Here is a 19,567-nt window from a genome sequence, read left to right as displayed (position 1 = left end):
GTTTGTAGAGTATCTGAAAAACGTGTGCGATATACAAACAACGCTAGTGGGGTTTTGAGAGGCGCTGTAAAAACTGAGATATATTGTCAAAAAAGAAATAGAAGGGAGAGGGAAGACAAATGGCAATATGTATAAAGGGAATGCGTAATTAAGAGATAAATATGGATGATTGCCAGAGAAGCTGAAGGAAGTCCAAAAGAGATGCTTTGTTATAATTTGGATAAAAATGTACAATTGTATTGGAAAATTAATAAAAATTTATTCAATATTGTTATTCAAAATCATGTTTGCTACTCAAACTATTATCACTTACTTTGAATTAGTGTGAAAATCTGGACATCAACAAATTTAGACACGGTTATATGAACACATAACAGCACTCTGTTCCTAATGCTTATTTTGTTTTACAAGAAAGATCCCTTTTATAGCTCTGAGGTAGCATTGTACCATTTCCATATTTTACTTATGAATAAGCAGAACAGGTAGTCACATAGGCCTATAAGAATTGCAAAATTCATATTAGAGCAATACCTGCATTAGGTGAACCAAAGAATCACAAAATAGTGTGGTAACTATAGAGGTCTTCACAACTATAGAGGTCTTCACATTAGTGCAGATTTTTGTCAAGGTAACGAATGAGAAATCTCTATGTGGGACAAGAAGCTACAGTTAGGCTGGTCTGGATGAATCCCAAACCGGAAATTAAGATTGCCGGAAGAAATATCAGCAACCTCAGATATGCAGATGACACAACCTTGATGGCAGAAAGTGAGAAGGAATTAAAGAACCTCTTAATGAGGGTGAAAGAGGAGAGTGCAAAATATGGTCTGAAGTTCAACATCAAAAAAACTAAGATCATGGCCACTGGTCCCATCACCTCCTGGCAAAAAGAAGGGGAAGAAATGGAGGCAGTGAGAGATTTTACTTTCTTGGGTTCCATGATCACTGTAGATGGTGACAGCAGTCACCAAATTAAACAGCAGTCACAAAATTAAAAGACGCCTGCTTCTTCGGAGAAAAGCAATGATAAACCTAGACAGCATCTTAAAAAGCAGAGACATCACCTTGCCGACAAAGATCCGTATAGTAAAAGCTATGGTTTTCCCAGTAGTGATGTATGGAAGTGAGAGCTGGACCATAAAGAAGGCTGATCGCTAAAGAATGGATGCTTTTGAATTATGGTGCTGGAGGAGACTCTTGAGAGTCCCATGGACTGCAAGAAGATCAAACCTATCTATTCTGAAGGAAATCAGCCCTGAGTGCTCACTGGAAGGACAGATCCTGAAGCTGAAGCTCCAATAATTTGGCCACCTCACGATAAGACTCCCTGGAAAAGACCCTGATGTTGGGAAAGATTGAGGGCACAAGGAGAAGGCGACAACAGAGGGCAAGATGGTTGGACAGTGTTCTCAAGCTACCAACATGAGTTTGACCAAACTGCGGGAGGCAGTGGAAGACAGGAGTGCCTAGCGTGCTCTGGTCCATGGGGTCACGAAGAGTTGGACACGACTAAACAACTAAACAACAACAACAAATGCTATTTGGTTTAAATTCAGTCCCCTACAGTTAGAATGCCCCATATGTTGTATATGTATTGTTGAACTTAAAACTGCCAAATTAAAAATGAGATTCATCAATGCTAGGTTGTCTGTTTTATGTAGGTATACATCAGGTGGCTAACCTGTAGCTTCCAGAAGTTTGTGGACTCCAGTTCCTATGAACCCCAACCCATCAGACATGTTGGAAATTTGGAGTAACAAAATCTGGTGGACTACCAATGAGCCATCCCTGGTATACCTTACAAGTGTCACAGATTAGTATCAAAGTGAGTTGCAGTGCTCTGGAACACATTTTTTGGCTCTGTACTCACATAGATGCTTATTACTTGATTGCTACAACATCAATGGGCAATTTTGAATGTGGCATGTAAAAGCATTTTAAAATATTTTCAAAGGATTGGAAAATTAATGCTGTCATGTGTTTATGGGGATATTAATGCTATTATGTGTAAATGCTATTAGGATGCTAACAGGCATACATCATTATGAGAAAGCTGATCAAGATGTCACCACATGATACAAATAGTATAATCTAAACCTCAGAGTTTAAAAATAAAAAGGTTCCATAATTCATATCAAGCCTTCATACACAGCTTAGCTTACTGAAGGAAGCAGTGTACAATCTGGGAAAGTGGCCCAGGAACAGGCTCCAGTCCAGACACAGTGATCATGAGCAGATGTTCATCTGCAGCTTCATAATGTGCCTGCACACATGCGCCTGCAGAAATCTTCCCTCGTGCCTTTGGGGTTCCCTCCACACACCTGTCCATGCTGAATTGGGGTTACTTGGAAGTATTCTACTGCAGCCAACAGAGCAGGTTGCCACCTATGCTTGGCTGCTGTATGTGTGGTGCCTACAACAGTTTCTTCAATGGGCTAATGTGCCTGGAAGTCCCAAAATGTTGGTCACTCCTATATTAAGCCATGATGAGCACCAAGGGAACATGCTCCTCCCTTGCTTCTCCCTACAACCTAATTATCCTGATTTGTTAGCCATTAAAACAGAGTTCCCAGTATAGACATGAAGGTAATACTTCATCCAAATACTTCATCCAAATACAGCCAGCGGTGTAATGTGTAATATGCAGCAATATGCAGTAATATGCAGCAGAGTAATGTGTAATATGCAGTAATATGCAGCAGAGTAGCACTACTCTGAGCAGAATAGCTTGCTGTTCTTTGGATTACTAAGTAGTCATTACTGCTGAAAGTAATCCTGTGCACTTTCTACAAAGCTTCAGTCTTCACTGCACAGATTAAGTTGTGTCAGTGGATGTCTGCCAGACTTCCAATACTTAGTCTTAAACCAACTCTTTCTCCAGTCCTACCAACCTTTCCACAAGATCTGTTCCTCTCAGCACTCAATTTACACCTCAATACTTACAAGTAGCAAGGTGGTATAGTTTTCAAGTGTTGATTTACATGTGCAAAAATAGCACAAACAGAGCTATCTTTGCAAGTTTGACAACACAGAAAGATACTTAAGGGCAATAATTTATGATATGTTGTAAGTGTGCAAAAGGCTTTTCAACTCTCCTCTCATTCATTCCAAACAATTCCCACCTTACTAAGGTAAGTGACTGGACAAAAAGGAAAATGTAGGAATTGGGACTTATTGAAAACCATCTTGGACAATCATGACTTAGCAGAAATATGAAAAAGGTGTCTCAGTTTGAGTAGGAAACCATTCATCCACTGATCAATACATACTAATTCAAGAAACTCTCAAGAATACAGTCCTGTTCAATATGTGGGCAGCCTTGGTGTACCTCCTTTTTTCTTAAGACTGCAATCCTATGCATGGCTTCATGCAGTTTTTGGAATAAGCCCCAAAGAACAAAGCAAGCAAGTACATGATGAAAAGTCACCACTTTAATACTGAATGATCCAAATAATATTGAGACATTATTTGGTTTGTGTACTTGTGTGGTTAAAGAACTGTTGACACACTTTCTTTTTAACTATTTAGCATGGTTTTTTTGCCATATATGTCTTTGCTTTCCTGAATTTTAACAGTGTGGTGATGAATAGAACCCACAAAAGGAATTCTGTTACAAAGTTTTATCCAAGGAGATGCTGTACTGCACTCTGAAAGTTATTTACCCAACAAAGTGATGATTACACAGTTGTCTGATGAGTCACTTAATCTGTTACGTTTGGAGTATTCAAGAGAACAGGAGGCTGCAGTTCACAGAAAAGACCAAATAAAGCTCATTTCTAGATAACATCATATGTTTTGAGCTCTCTCCAACAGTAATCTCAAACGAAACAGAACATAAATATATTGTATGTGCATTGTGCTAGGTACAAAAGACAGACAGACATACGAACACAAAACCCATGTTACAATGGAAGTTATATCCCAGCTCATTTTTTGAGTGTCTTGCAAATTTAAAATATAACTCAGCAGTTCTAAAATGAGAGAAAGGGATAAAACAGTGAGTCATAAAATCCTTGTGGGTGGGTCACCAGGCTGCCATAAATTGATGCTGGGCACAAGTACAGCACAAAAGGCTAAAAGCTGGGGACAGGTTTCCAGGTCTGCAATCTAGAGGAACTAAAAAAAAACATGCTCTGGGTGACCTTTTATACATTTTCTCTTCTTCAATACCATGCTATCACAAAAGCACAAACTACTACATATATCCATCATATCTTGTTTTAGAAATCCAAAACAATGCAAGTGGTTTAGGGATTGTTTCCTTAAACACAAGGACATCAGGAGTATAACTTCCCTTACTGCTCCTAGAAAAGTGAATTCTACAGCTTGAAGAAATTCTACTGAGCTCATCATCCGGCTTCTGAGATGTTAACCAGGCAACTGACTACATCTCTTTGAAGTCTAAGGACTAGAAACTTACTTACATAAAGCCAAAAACTGAGAATCTCACAACACAAAACTATATGCTCAGCTTTGACCTTGTGCAATGCAGTGATGGAACTGCAACAAACATAACAGTCCCGTAGGCTCCTTAAGTGTATTCTTAGAATTAAGCAGGAGTGAAAAATGTTTCTCACTTCAGAAGAAAGCAAAGTGAGAAGCTTCAACTTGCCTCACTAGGAGGTTACTCTACACAGTACCAAGATATACAGCCTAAATATGGAGTAAATTTTTCGGGTAAGAATTTCCACATAACTCACAAGGTAAAATTTGGCACAGCAATAAAGCAACTCCACTGCAATCACAAAGTCATGGGATAAGTATAAGAATACTCTTCCCACAGTTTCTGGACCCTGGGTGCTGATCAAAAGGCCGCTGAGATTACACATTCTGGTAGCACTAATCTCAGTTCATGACAAGGGCAAGCTTTTGAGGAACTTCTCTTCAGGCAGACATGAAAAACTCTGCAATGCCTAAAATCCTTACACCATTTACCAACACCAAAACAAAAAGACTACATTCATGAACAATGCACAAAGTATAGAAAGCAAATGCATTCACAATGATGTGCTTGTTGTGCTACAGTGCAGACTTTAACATGCCATATCAGATATTGTATTGCTGATTGCTATGTGGCATGCTGCTCTTTCCTTTAGGACATAAATTTCTAGGAAATCCAGGTAGAAATAGAGGCATGCACTGTATGGCCTTTGAGGGCTCATAATTTACTCACATACTTTGTAGAATGCCCATACAGTATTCATTAAAAAAAAAAAAAGATGGAAAAGAACACATAATATCTACCTTAAGCAGATTTTCCAGTTCTTAGCAGTGGATGCCTTCTAAGAATAAGAAGGGTCTTGAAACCTGTAATAATAAATAGAATTAGTCAGGTATATTATCTTTCTTGACATATTGAAAATACAAAATGAAATGCATCATAAAAGCTATGAAGGAGCAAACTGCAACAAACTACAGTACAAATAATATTGATAAGATCTATCATATTGATATCCACAACAAAATACATCAGTATTTTTATTTTGAATAAACCCAGAATTGCAAATCGGATATTTTCTGAATTAGAATGGCTTTCAGATTCACACAAGCATATAAATGCAGCATTCGAAATTAGCCAGTTGTCAGTCGCTTTTTGCAACCCAGGAGCGCTCCCTTGTGGCCAAGCTGAAATCTGCAGTCACCAGAGGGGAGATCGGGCTGATTTTCAGCTGTGAAAGACATGTTGTGGTTGGAGCAGGAGGGGCGATCTGGCTGTTCAAAGGGAGTCTCTTTGGAGAAACAGAAATGCTGTGTGGAAACACCCTTTAAACTGGTGCATATTCTATAAAATAGGGTATTTTAGAAATAGAAGGAAGTGTGGAATTTTATTATCTTTTAAGTACAAGGGGTGCCAGTACAACCCATCAACGTATTATAATTCAAACTACAAGGTGTCAGTCTTACTTGCATTTTTACTGGAAGTGAAAAATGAAATAAAGAAGTGCCTTTTCTTGGGGAAACCCCATTTCATATGTCAAAATAAATGTTATGTTAGGGTTTCTATAAACCACCTTTGAGGGTTTTCATGCTAAATCCTAGTTATAATATAGAATGGTAGGCTTTTTGTTTTTTGTATTTTTTTAAGTGCAAACATTTCCCACAGATTTCCTCTCATCCATACTCATGGAGTTAACACACTACAGCTAAAATGATAATTTGAGGTAGGGGCAAACCTTCAAAGAAACCAAGCATCTTGAAATAGTGGAGCATCACCCAACCATTTACAGGGAAAAGCTTTGCTCTACAGAAATAAAAATATTAGAACTTTGAAAATAATCATGTTATGTAGGCATGAATGCACAGAGTTAGACAATGTCCCTCACTGGCAGCTCCACCTATCACAGAAGCTGTGACATTGTAAATGGAAAGAAAAAGCTCGCCTCAGGGGTAGTCAGTGTGGTGTAGGGGTTAGTGTCTGTAGAACTAGGACCTGGGAGACCCAGGTTCAAAACCTTACTCAGCCATGTTCACTGGTTGTGACTTTCCTAAACATGCCTAAACTTAAGTCCATTAGTGCTCTCTGTACAACCTGTTTTGCTATGGCTGGTTACAACATTCCAAATACAAAAAACTGTGAATAGAAGCAAATAAATTCTCTTTGCAAAGTTATTCACAACTTTATAAAAGATGCAGGTTTTGGCAAACTACCCACTCTAACTGAGTAAAAGAGGTTTGGTTTTTACTTCTGCTAGAATGAAACTGCAGTCACATCTCTTCTAGACTGCTTTTTCCACTTGATTGCTTCTTCATTTTAAAAGAACTCATCTTTCGTGCACAATATTTATTCCATCTTCAGCTAAATGGCCCATCTTGTCTTCATTTGCTGTGTAATCATGTAAAAAAAAATGTTTCTAGACATACTGTGCAACTGAAACCTAAGCTGACGGTGCCATTTGGCTCCCAGCTCTTATATCTCAGTTTCTGACACTGTGTAAATGCCACCTCTAAGGTATTTCCAGAGAAATACCTTCCTCCTACTCCTTTTCAATGTTCAGTAAGAATTTGCTTTTAACTTAAACGTCATTACAGTGGTACCTCCAGTTACGAATTTAATTCGTTCCGGAGGTCCGTTCTCAACCCGAACCTGCTCGTAACATGAGGCGTGCTTTCGCTAATGGCACCTCCCACTGCTCCCAGTGAGCGACTTCCGCACACATCCCGGGGCAAAGGTCACAACCGGGAGCATCTACTTCCAGGTTAGCGGAGCTCGTAACCCGCAGTGTTCGCAAGGGGGACAGTACGTAACACGAGGTTCCACTGCATCACATTTAACATACAAGTACTGAAAAGCCATTTCTTATACAGTGGTACCTCTGGTTAAGAACTTAATTCGTTCTGGAGGTCTGTTCTTAACATGAAACTGTTCTTAACCTGAGGTACCACTTTAGCTAATGGGGCTGCTGCGCCGCCGCCATGCAATTTCTGTTCCCATCCTAAAGCAAAGTTCTTAACCTGAGGTACTATTTCTGGGTTAGCGGAGTCTGTAACCTGAAGCGTCTGTAACCTGAAGCGTCTGTAACCCGAGGTTCCACTGTACATCTAAGCATCTGCTGTACTTTTTTGCTACTTCTTATCCTAGAAAGAATCAGTAGAGAGTTCATTTGTATCCAGGAGTCCTTCAGTACTAGACAGTTAATTAAAATCCAGTATATGGCAAAGATTTTTGTTTACGGCAGGAAGGCCACACTAAGGCATGCTCTATTAGCATTCCAGCCTTACATTAGCCAATAATGATGAAATTGTAGTCTGCTTTACTACAGAACAGTAAAAAGAAAGATAGAGGGGACAGGAAATTGTGAGAAAATACTATTTCATATTTAGCATTTATATATATCACTTTAGGGTGTTCAAATCCATTTACATACCACAGCTTAGAAAACCCCTCATCAACTGTGTTAAGTAAATGAGAAAACACACATATGCCCAATATAATGCTTTGTTTTTGACACAACAGCCCCCAAGCAGTGCAATACACCAAACCACATAAGGCTTTAAGGCTCCCAAGCATGAAAAGTACTTGCAGGTGACAGGGCACTATAATGCTTTGCCAAAAGGGGGAGAGGGGAGAGGTGTATTAAGTGATTTAAATAACATTAATTTCTGGACTGATTGCAGTCAAGATTTCTAGGGAAGACCAGTAATTATTTTGACCACTGGTTGACTGTAAAACTCTGACTTCATGGAGCTTCATGGAACATTTTGAATGCCTGAGATCTGTTAGGACCCAAAATCTATTGCAGCCTTGTGTTTGTTATTCTTGCTATCTGCACACACTTCCCAAGTACCTAACTTTCACTACCCACAAAAAAATGCCTTATGACTCATCACTTTCAGTTATGTTTCCAGTATTGACCTCGGTTACTTCTGGCCTCGTGCCTAACCATGCCCTCTAGCTGTTCAGAAACCTCTTCCTAAAATTATCATGATGTGCAGTTAATTAAAAAGACCCTCGTTAACATTTGCTGTCGCAGTCCTCATTATAATATCCTCCCATTTCCTTTTGCTAGTTATCAAGAATGGTAGGGCTACTGCAGGGACTGGACCAATAAAAACTACTCTTTGTTCAACATCAAAGCTGAGCGAGACCAGGGCTTCAGGCTTATTGCCTATTTCAATTTCTAATGCAACACATACAAGCAATTTGCAGTACTGTATTATTTGCTAAACACAACACTTAACCTAAAATATAAGATACAAGGCAGCAAAATTCACTAGGAAATTACCAAGAGTCAATTTGTATGTGGAAAGAAACTGAGCAGACTGCAAGTAGAATACACAATGAAATTAGAGGGGAAATATGCACATTTTCAGACAGAAATACTATGGCGTCCCGTCTTTTCCTATGATTCTTCCCAAAGTTTCATACACTCTAAATCCCAATGCCATATACTCACGTCATCTCCCTTCTTCCTATCTCTCTGTCTCACACAAACACACACACTGCAATCCTAACTTCCCAGAAAGTCCCACTTGTGGCCCACTTCCCTCCCTGCTCTCAATCTGCAGATAAACCAAACCTCCTCACAAACAACCTTCCTCCCTATGTTCTCTGGGAGAAAACAGTTCCACATGCAGTGGCTGGTTTAAGTCAGTTCATCTAGTAAGGATGGGGCTGCTTCAGCTCTTAAAAGCGAAAACTGGTTGGAAGGACAGAGGGGCGGGGGAAAGCCGAATGTAACCCTTGGACGCCCAAGTGAATTCTAGTTATGTAAGAACTGTGCAACATATGCTACATTAGTTCAATTCAAGAAAAGCATACAAATGCACAAGCCCCAGCTTGAACACAGACAATATTCACCGTTTTAAAATATCCCACAACTCTCATTTGGGAAAACAAAGGTCTTTCTAGGCCATAAAAATAATTAAATATCAGGAGACGGTAAAAAAACACATCTTTTTTTCCTGCCCCATCCATCCTCCAGAGTTAAGCTAAATAATAAAAAGGTAGCAAGGCACTAAAGCAGTGGTTTCAGATAAATCAACAGCCTTACATTTCATAACATAGGGCCCTCATATTGGGACTACTTTACTGAACTGAGTTGTGCATGTTTAAAAGCATTTATCACCCAATCTCAAGAGCTCAGACTCTTTAAAATAAGTTACAAATGTGCCACTGTAATAGTCCATGCCAAACCTCAGCTAAACTTCTACCAAAATTACAGTTCATAACTTCACGTATTACTGACACCAGAAAGGTAAAATGCACATATGGTCCTGAGGCTTTAAAAACATCACATAAGCAATTCACCCATTTCCATTCATAATCTTTCTTAGAAGTTTGACACCAGCCCATACCCTTTCTCTGGCAGTCACTCTGCCTCACCCTCTGGGGATCTCTTAGGGATGTTATCATGTGGGCGTTATCTTTCAGGGATTAGAGGAAACAGTACTCAAAGGACCCAAGTGAAAGTGACTTCAGTCATGGGCAAATTGCTAGATAAGGAAGCCACTACATTTCTTATTGACTAAGTTTTGTTCTGGATAAGTTTAACAAGTTCACTTGCAGAGATGCTGTGTGTTATCAACTTCCCTTTTCTTAAGATTCACAGGATCTGACAAGACATCCTGAGAGGTTACTGGTAAGTATAAATCACTTAGCGTTCATGCTTGTTTATCACACTTATATCCCACTTCTACAAATAACACAGAATAGATTATATGGAATTATAATACTTTAACCTCGTAAATCTGCAGGACAGATGATGAACCACAAAGCAGCAAGGCCTCATGGGCATATACCTTCCTGTCATTCCAAAGCCTTTCGTAAGTCACAACAATATTTTTTTTAAAAAAAGCTTCTTATTGTCAGCTGCCTTGGAAGCCTATTGTCAGACAAAAAGGTGGGATATTAAATAAATTCTCTGAAATAGATCTGGCTGAGAGGTAGCACTTGCCCCATGAGCATCATAGCAGAACAAAGAAGTTAACCCATGGAATCAACATCCACTACACACTGCTTTTATTATGCATACCCATCGCAATAGTTTAAGGATATGTGATCAGCAGTACGTATTCATTCATTCAAGCATCAGGCCTCTATCCTGTGGCTCACAGCCTATTTCCATAGCTTGGCACAGGAGCTCAGGTCATCTTCAAGGTATTGTGTCTCTGAAGTTGCTCAGGACTTTGTATATTAATCAGGGGCATGCCTAGAGGTTGGCTAGATTTGCCCCTGCCAGTGATGCAGGCCCGGGGGGTGCAAAAATTGTGTCTCTCCACCCTGGCTCGGAGCCCACTCACCCATTCAAACACTCCCTGGGCCACAGCCAGGCAAGGTGTGCAAGGCTCCTCTGGGTGCCTCAGTGGAAGAAACCAGTTGCCATCATGGACCATCACAGCAGCCCTGTGCCCCCCCCCCACCTTTCTGGTCTGCCAGCTTATTAGAAGTGTGAGCAGAGCACTTGGCGGGAGTTCACGGTGAGTTATGGCACCTCTTTTTCTAGAAAAATAGTATTGGTGGTTACAATTAATTCTACACCAAATTATGTGCTAGTTTGTCATCAAATTACATGGGAAATCAACATGGCCCCCAAATCGGAAAAGCTTGAGTCCAAATTCTGAAATTGCAGAGGGAAAAGTATAATATGTTTTGAATATGGAAATTTATTGTTGAACAGGGACTTCTCATGCATGCAAATTTCTCACTGTGTGCTCACAATATTGTTGCTATCAAAATTGCCAACATTTAATTCAGAGATTCATTTTCCAGAGGAAAGCCAGCAAGTGGAAGGGGGAAACCTGTTGCTGACAACTCATCTGAGCTAACCCTTACAATATTATGTGCCTACCTGGAAGCACACTTAAATGCCCAAATCACCTGAAGAAGAGTTCCAATTAGCCAGAAAGCTAAATCACAGCATTTTGAACACTAGTCTCCTTTGCTGCATGCCATTTAGGCAGCCTGATCAGCTGACCGACCCCAGAGGCCAAGAGGAGGTGCAAGGAAAAATCATATACTTGGAAGGAAAAAAACGCTGCCCATCCGTATGGCATGCCACACCAGCATCAAACACCAAAGTCCAGAACAGTATGGCAAAATCAGAAGGGGAAAACACACACACCAACAGGACACATAAAGCAAAGATGACTAAAGTGAACAAACCAGACAAAAGGATTAGCATCATACCTCTACCTACAGAGCAATCATAGAATCACAGCGTCATAGAATTGTGGAGTTGGAAGGGACCCCCAGAGTTATCTAGTCCAACCCCCTGCAATGCCCCAGTCGGGGTGAAAGCAGGAATTTCTGGAATCTGTCAAAAGCAAAGGGGAGCAGGGTACTGAGACTTTTCTTGCCTTGATTGCAATCCAGAGGATCAAAACAAAAGGTTTCCGAAAAAGAAGAGAAAGCTGGCAGGTAGTGACTTGCTTCTTCCCCCTACAACAGCTTGTATTGGTTCAACCCAACCTTTCAGCTTAATATTTGAACTGACAGGACTGAAATCTGGGACAACATCCCCTGCTCCTCCCCTTAACCAACGAACAGAGAAGGCAGTTATTGCCTAGCTAGGAAGATTGATGTGTTCCTATCTTTTTTTCTGTTGCCAATGCAAAAGATTTTAAGACAACTCCTCATTCCTGGAAAGTGAAAACTTACAAGAGTTGTCCAAGTACAACATTATACAGAAAAGAGAAGCATGGCAAGATCTTTAGCTCTGGTCTTTCAAAGCCACTTGTCTTAAGGATTTTTGCTGACTAAACTAGTCTGTTCCTTGTACCAGTGAAAGGATGGGAAGCTATTCAAATACCCCCCAAAAGCACCAAAAAACCCTGAATGATTCTCCACGGAGTTTCTACGGCAAGATCAAATTTCACTTTATGATTGTGAAATTTAACACAACAAGAAATAGTCAGTTTAACAGATATAGACGTTGAAACTAGAAACCAGTCTAGAAAGAAATAAGGAAACAGGAATAGAAATGCTTCAAAATTGTGAAAAACTTCAATATGTGAGTTGCCCACCAGAAAGAAAACACAAATATGCTTCCAATTAGAGCTGTGTGCAAATGGCCTTTTGAAATTCTCCACTCAATCTGTGAGTACGAAAACGAAGGACAGTGAGCACCATTTCACCAAATTTCTCTATGAGGAAGAGACATTTTTCAGTATTTTCTCAGGCTTGAGGGGCTCATCATAAGCAGTGGCAGCAAAGCTTCTTTTCCCTTAGGTTTAATGTGATGCCATTGCAAATGACAGCATCATCAAACGTGTTGGCAGCCTAACCATCATTTTGCACCCTCCACAATCTTCAGACCTATTATTAATATGGAGCATGTGGGGTGGAAAGGGGGAATGGCAGACACCACAAAAAAAGAAGAAAATTCCGAAGAGAAGCCTTTTTCTTACTCGCTCAGATAGATATCGGAAAAACGCCTTTAGAGAAATTTCATCTCAATTCTACATTCAGTGTTGGAACTACTTTGACAAATTCTACTCAGAGTAGATGAGGGAAGTAACAACAGAATTTAAAACTCCTGCTTCTTCACTGAACATTAAAACTAAAATGATAAATTAAGCCCACCTCAACAGATTGGAGCATGTTTCTGCTGAAAAAAGTAACAGTTATCAAGTTCTTCACAGGAATGTAGTAAGAACAGAATACTTTTTTATTTATGCATATAAGAATAATTAGCATTTCAGAGTATGTTTTAACTGTTTAAGGTGCACCTCATACATTAGCTCAGAAATTCTCACAACCACCCTCTAAAATGTTCTTTATTTCAGATAAGAGCAAAGGAACCGTGGTTTGCCTAAGCCCACATAGCACATGTTCAGACAATACTTTCCCCACAATACACACACAACTCTGGAACATCAGGAACAGCTTTTTAGGCTCACACGTTTGCTCCTCCATCTAACAATGTTGCAACCTGTTCTCATAGCAGCTAGCCAAATGCCCAAGCGGAACATGAATGCATCAGCAGCACAATCCTATTTTAAGGCCATCACTAACTACATGCTGTAGGAAGTAGTAGTTTCTTTTGTATGTCAGCCCAACATCCAGCTTCACTGGATGGCACCAAGTTCTAGCATTATGAGAGAGGGGGGAAAGCTTTTCTCTATCCACTTTTTCAACACCGCGCACAATTTTATACAGTGGTACCTCGCAAGACGAATGCCTCGCAAGACAAAAAACTCGCTAGACGAAAGGGTTTTTTGTTTTTTGAGCTGCTTCGCAAGGCGATTTTCCCTATGGGCTTGCTTCGCAAGACGGAAACGTCTTGCAAGTTTGTTTCCTTTTTCTTATCACTGTTAATACAGTTGCGACTTGACTTTGAGGAGCAACTCATAGAACGCGGTGTGGTAGCCTTTTTTGAGGTTTTTAAAGACTTTGGTGATTTTTGAAGCTTTTACAAAACTTTCCCGACACCGTGCTTCGCAAGACGAAAAAAATCGCAAGACGACAAAACTCGCGGAACAAATTAATTTCGTCTTGCGAGGCACCACTGTACATCTTTATGATGTATTCTCTCACTCAGCAAAACTAAAAACCCTCAAATGCTGCAATCTTTCCACACAGGGAGGTTGCTCCATTCCCTTGATTGGTTTTGGTTGCCCTTTTCTGAACATTCTCAAGCTCTACAATAACTTTGAGGTGAGGAAATCTCAATTGCACACAGTCACACCACAGATTTATACAATAGCATTATATGGCAAGTTTTATTTTCAGTCCTTTTCCCAATTATCCCTACCATGGCATTCACTTTTTTCACAGATGTTGCACACTGGGTTAAGATCTTCACTGTGCTATCTACAACAACCCAAAGATCTCTTTCCTGGTCAGTGACCACCAGTACAGACCCCATGAGCATCTGTGCGCTCATATATATACACATACACACAGTGCTTTTTTCTGGGGGTACGCAGGGGAATGTATACCCCAAAACATTTTGTGAATCCAAGTTTGGCCTAATTGAGGGGCAGTATTTCAATATCAGTAGGAAAAAGTGAGTACCCCTAAACATTTTTTAGAAAAAAGCACTGTGTATACACACGCACACACATGTGTGTGTGTGTCCCAATGTGCATCACTATACATATGCTTACACTGAAGTGCATCCTTTGATGTTTTGATGTGCTTAGACAATAATGAAAGAACAAGAGCATCCGGTGGATATTTGAACCCAATTGCATGGTTCAGACATAACAGAAGCCACATGAGTAAGTTGTGGTTAGCCTCAGGCTTCCCCAACACACACACTTTTGTACACCAGGAGGTAAAAATAGGAAACTTCAGTTATCCAATTTTAAACAATCTCAGTGCAATCCACAGTGCATCCAACCTCTGTCCTGCAGCTTATTAAAAAATTATTTAACAAGCCAGGAACAGAAAGCTTTGTTTGATCCTGGTTTAGTTCTCACTTACTAGAGTTTAAACAAACCAATATTGCCAGATATCAGCCTTAACAGGGAACTACAGCTTGCTTAAAATTGAAAACCTCTCATCTTTTCCATTTGCTCATGGAAGAAGAAGAGCATGAAACCCCAGCTCAGCATAACTCGTTCACACAACAGGAAACCATGGTTGGGCAAGAGATCCCATGTTCAATAAACCATAGGATAACCCTACTCAAATGTTGCCTTCCAAAGTACAATGTAAGTTCATATAAAGCTGAAGGTATCTGAAGATAGTGTATCTGAAGAAGTGTTCATACACACAAAAGCTTATACCAAGAACAAACTTAGTTGGTCTCTAAGGTGTTACTGGACATTTTTTAATTTTTTTTATATATTTTGACTGCGTCAGACCAACACGGCTACCTACCTGAATGTAAGTTCATGTCTCTTCACCAATACCCTACACCAATTTTCATTACCTCTCATATGTATATGATGGTAGTATCAATAATGCATTCAAAAATCTCAAACAATTTCAAAAGCAAACCTGAGAGTTTCTCTACTATTTTAGATTCTTAACTCCTAGTTATATTTTTGAAAGAAAGTTAGTAACAGACCTACAAGAATACTGAACAATGGCAAGCATACAGCAAATGTTCAGTTCTAACAGCTCCCTTTTAAGCATCTTTTTTTTAATCAACACTGCTGATTCTTGAAGTAACTATCTTACTACATCACACTTCTGAAGGCAGCTATCAGCAACTTTCCTGTGCCATTACTCAAATTACAAATTGTTTGCTATATTTGATGAAAGGCATATACACAGCTCTTAAGAGATGTGAGAGGATTTGCAACATCCTATTATCTCCGATCTGTAGGCAGCAGCATACCAAATATTTCTGTCATTCTGAAAGACCCACACTGATGCTTTGAGATTCTTGCAATAGTGGAGGAAACAATATTTATGGAAATGTCCAACTTCCTTGAATGTTTACACATATTAGTATCAAAACCAAATTAAAAGATTCATCCTTTGTCACCAAGAGGCTTGTTGAATCTACAAACTGAATTGTTGCTTTTGATGTCTCTTCTGATTCGTCCTCAAAAACTAGAAATCGTTTACATGAGAACACGCTCTTAATACCATGCCATTTACTTGAAAAACAGGATATGATTACATCACCCCTGGAAACAGGACTACAGTGACCAGATGCAATCAACAACAGGGGCTCTTGAACATTTAATAGTTGTGAAGAGAGAATTTCAGCAGGTGCAGTTGTTAGTCAAATCACAGCATTAAGAAAATGCCACATGTATGCCATAATCCCTCCTTCTACTCAGTAATAAAGACCTTTAGAACTTTTCAAGGCAAGTGAATACATTTTTACTTTTTGGGGAGAGGAACAAATCTCCTCTCTTAACATTAACTGATGTTCCGTTTAAAGCATTTAAATAACTGCTTTGGTTTTCACAAAAAAATGATGCATTTTAGTGATTCAGAATGCTGCAAAGCTGCCTTGACTACACGGTGGGATACATGCTGCTCCACAAACAGAATGCTACTCAGTTATAAAGAACTGCAGCATCACAGATCATTGCTTGTATCACAGAACCCTGAACCAGCAAATTGATAACACAGAAGTGCAATTATACACAATGAAGAGCAGTGTTGTAACTTAGCTTCATATGAGACTGTCAGCAAAAGGGAAGCCAAGGCTTGTGATATCAGGCCCTGCAGCTGGAATGAAAGGAACTATGATACACTGAACAGAATTGACCTCAGGCACCTGGGTTCACTTCCCAGTTCAGCTATAGACTCAGTAAGGAGAGGAGAAATAATTCTCGCCTCAACATTCAGTAAAGCACAAATGAAGAAAAGTTGAAAGGACGAACAAATTAAATAAGATGTTGCTGGCCTTGATCCTTTAAATGGCGGACAAGTTATAAATTCTATCTTTTAACATACACAGAGGGTGTCATTTAAGAAAGGAGTGTGGGGAGGGAAGAATCAAAGCTAACTACTTCCAGATGTGGGGGTGGGGAGGGGGAGTGGAAAGCTTGCAGTACGGATGTTCATCATGAACAATGAACTCTGAAATCTCCACTGGCAAACTTTCTGCTTTCAGCTTAAACTCCCTTCCAATATCTTTATTACGGTACTACATATATTGCCAGAAACTCAACTGCAGATCAGCAGTACAAGAGCCCAGTATTGGTATTATAGCCTATACTACTGGAAGAAAAGTAGTTTCAGTTTAAAAAAAAACTTCAAGTAATACAGAACTGCCTAGTTCACAATATCCCTAGCTTTGTATGTTAGAACTGGCCAATATACTAATCTAGAACAAATAAATGCAAAACCAGCAATATATTTAAAAGTTAGAAAAAGAGAAGCATGGGCTGGGAGGAACAACACACAAAATTCTGGATTAATTTTACTATATACACATGATCTGGAAATGAGTTAAGATTATTTTGCCGCTGTGCCCATCTCATTGTGGGGAGAGTGTGAAGAAGAGAGGGTGATTCCGTCCATTTACACTGGATTTGGATCGTTTCCTCCTCAAAATCTTTCAAAAGAAACCTGCCTTGGGTGAATAACACACCACCACCACCGCAAAACACACAAGCACACATACACTCCCCCTCCTTTCGGAGGCTACCCTTTCCCCTGTGGATCAGGCAACCTGGATTTTTTACTATTTGGCCAAAAGATGCGCACCCGAGAAATCTCAGCAACTTCCCTTGCAGCCTTCCCACTCTCACACACAAACACACACCACTCCCCGTGTTGCTCAAGATGCACACGCCGACTCACAACTCTCCATGCTACAGGTTATAAGCGTGTTTCGGAGACGGATGCATCCCAGACTGGAGGGCCGCCCCGCCCTTTTCGTTTACTTTCCCCACAAGCGACCCCCTTCACACGCCCCAGAGGCACTTTAAGGCCTACACGGCATTCCTCGTGAACTCCCGTGGATCTTCCACACTTCGCAAAGGCTGGGTCAGGAACGAAACACGGAGGCGGCGGCGGGGGCGGCCGGGCGTGGATCACCCAAAGGAAAGGTTTATTATTTTTAGGTAGCTTCGTTTCCTCTTCCCTGCTTTTGTGGGGGAGAAAGAGAGAGAAAGAAGGGGGGGGAGCGGCTTGGTTTCTCTTTCCTTCGCGATTCCAGAGAGAAATCAAAGAGCCCCGAAGTTTGCAGAGCTCCTTTTGTTAGTGGGAACACACAAAAACCACAGCGAGTGGCGTGCAAATCACAACACCTCGGGGGACGCTTCCCCCTCCACACACACACACACACACACACACACCACTCGCTCCCATTCAAAAAGCCACGGCCACTTCACCTTTGCACCCACCCACCCTATACACACCCCCTGGCGGAGCCCTGCCCCACAACCCTCCCCTCCATCTCTCTGTGTGTGACATAAAGAGACCCTCAGGGATGGAAAACTCCCTGTTTACATGTTATTCCCATTGCCTTCCCTCAGGAGGAGGAGGGGGGCGCGCCTTTCGGAGCCCCCACCCCACCGTCACCCCATTCCCACAACCGCTTCTTCCCTCCCCACACGCATCCACGCTCCCTTCCAAACTGGCCGCCCCCGCCTTTCCTCCTCCTCCTCCTCCTCCCCTCACGGCTGAAGGGGGCTGAGAGACTCACCCGGCGAAGCCCTGAGGCGCCACGGTCATAAGAGCCGAGCGTCCATTCGCCCGCCGCCTCCTTCTTCTTTCCCTTCCTTCCCTTCCCTTCCCCCGCGGGTCGTTCCGCCGGTCGCTTCCCTCAGCCGGAGGAGGAGGAGGAGGAGGAGGAGAAAGCTGCTCCTTCTCCCGCTTCCCAGGCCGCTCCGCCCGTCCCTCAGCCAGCCGGCCTCCCTCCCTCCCTCCCGGCGCGCTGCACCATGGGATGCGCCGCCGCCGCCGTTGCCCTCACATAATATACACATACAGACACGCGCCCTCCCTCGCGCGCGCGCGCGCTCTCTTCTCCCTCGCCTTTCCCTCTCCAGTTCGTTCCCGGCGCCTACAACATGGCCGCGAGCGACTGCGCGGCGAGGGAAGCGGGAGCGCGCGGCCCCGCCCCACCCCCGCCTCGAGCGAGGGGTTGCTGAGGGCGAGGATGGCGCGGTCCCCTCCTCACGCCAAAGTATCCCCCACTCACTCTCACACACACTCTGAGGGGAAGAAATCAGAAACTTCTCCTCGGGGGGGTGTGGGGAAAGGTCGGCAGGTAGATAGATACCTGATAGTACAAGAGCTTTGTTAAACGCACTTTGGTTTCCCTGCGAATGTCCCGGTCCTCAAAACACTCTGCACTTCAATTTTGCTCAAAAATTTCCTTCCAGTAGCACCTTAGAGACCAACTAAGTTTGTTATTGGTATAAGCTTTCGTGTGCACGCACACTTCTTCAGATTTTTCCTCCATACTATGGCAGACCAACAGGGACGCGGGTGGCGCTGTGGGTAAAAGCCTCAGCACCTAGGGCTTGCTAGGTCGGCGGTTCGAATCCCGCGGCGGGGTGCGCTCCCACTGCTCGGTCCCAGTGCCTGCCAACCTAGCAGTTCGAAAGCACCCCCGGGTGCAAGTAGATAAATAGGGACCGCTTACTGGCGGGAAGGTAAACGGCGTTTCCGTGTGCGGCTCTGGCTCGCCAGGGCAGCGATGTCACGCTGGCCACGTGACCCGGAAGTGTCTCCGGACAGCGCTGGCCCCCGGCCTCTTGAGTG

The 19,567-nt window shown here is 41.8% G+C and overlaps 1 protein-coding gene across 4 annotated transcripts in view; it reads right to left on the bottom strand.

The window, feature by feature from the left end:
- PTK2 (protein tyrosine kinase 2) overlaps positions 1-18,817 on the bottom strand; it is a 189,832-nt gene extending 171,015 nt beyond the window's left edge. Inside the window, exons 1-2 of one of the 4 annotated variants that reach the window (XM_077932700.1) lie at positions 18,789-18,817; positions 5,245-5,307 (exon numbers count right to left, since the gene is read on the bottom strand). The gene's annotated coding sequence lies outside the window, so the exon portion shown is untranslated. Of the gene's footprint in view, positions 1-5,244; positions 5,308-18,503; positions 18,711-18,788 lie in introns of those variants that run through there. The other 3 variants (XM_077932702.1, XM_077932701.1, XM_077932699.1) reach the window with 3 other exon arrangements.
- Between the last annotated feature and the right edge of the window lie 750 nt (positions 18,818-19,567).

This window comes from Podarcis muralis, chromosome 8, assembly GCF_964188315.1.
Source record: "Podarcis muralis chromosome 8, rPodMur119.hap1.1, whole genome shotgun sequence".
Lineage (NCBI taxonomy): Eukaryota > Metazoa > Chordata > Lepidosauria > Squamata > Lacertidae > Podarcis > Podarcis muralis.
Note: the sequence above shows the minus strand (reverse complement) of the source record. Positions and strands in the feature narration are given on the sequence as shown.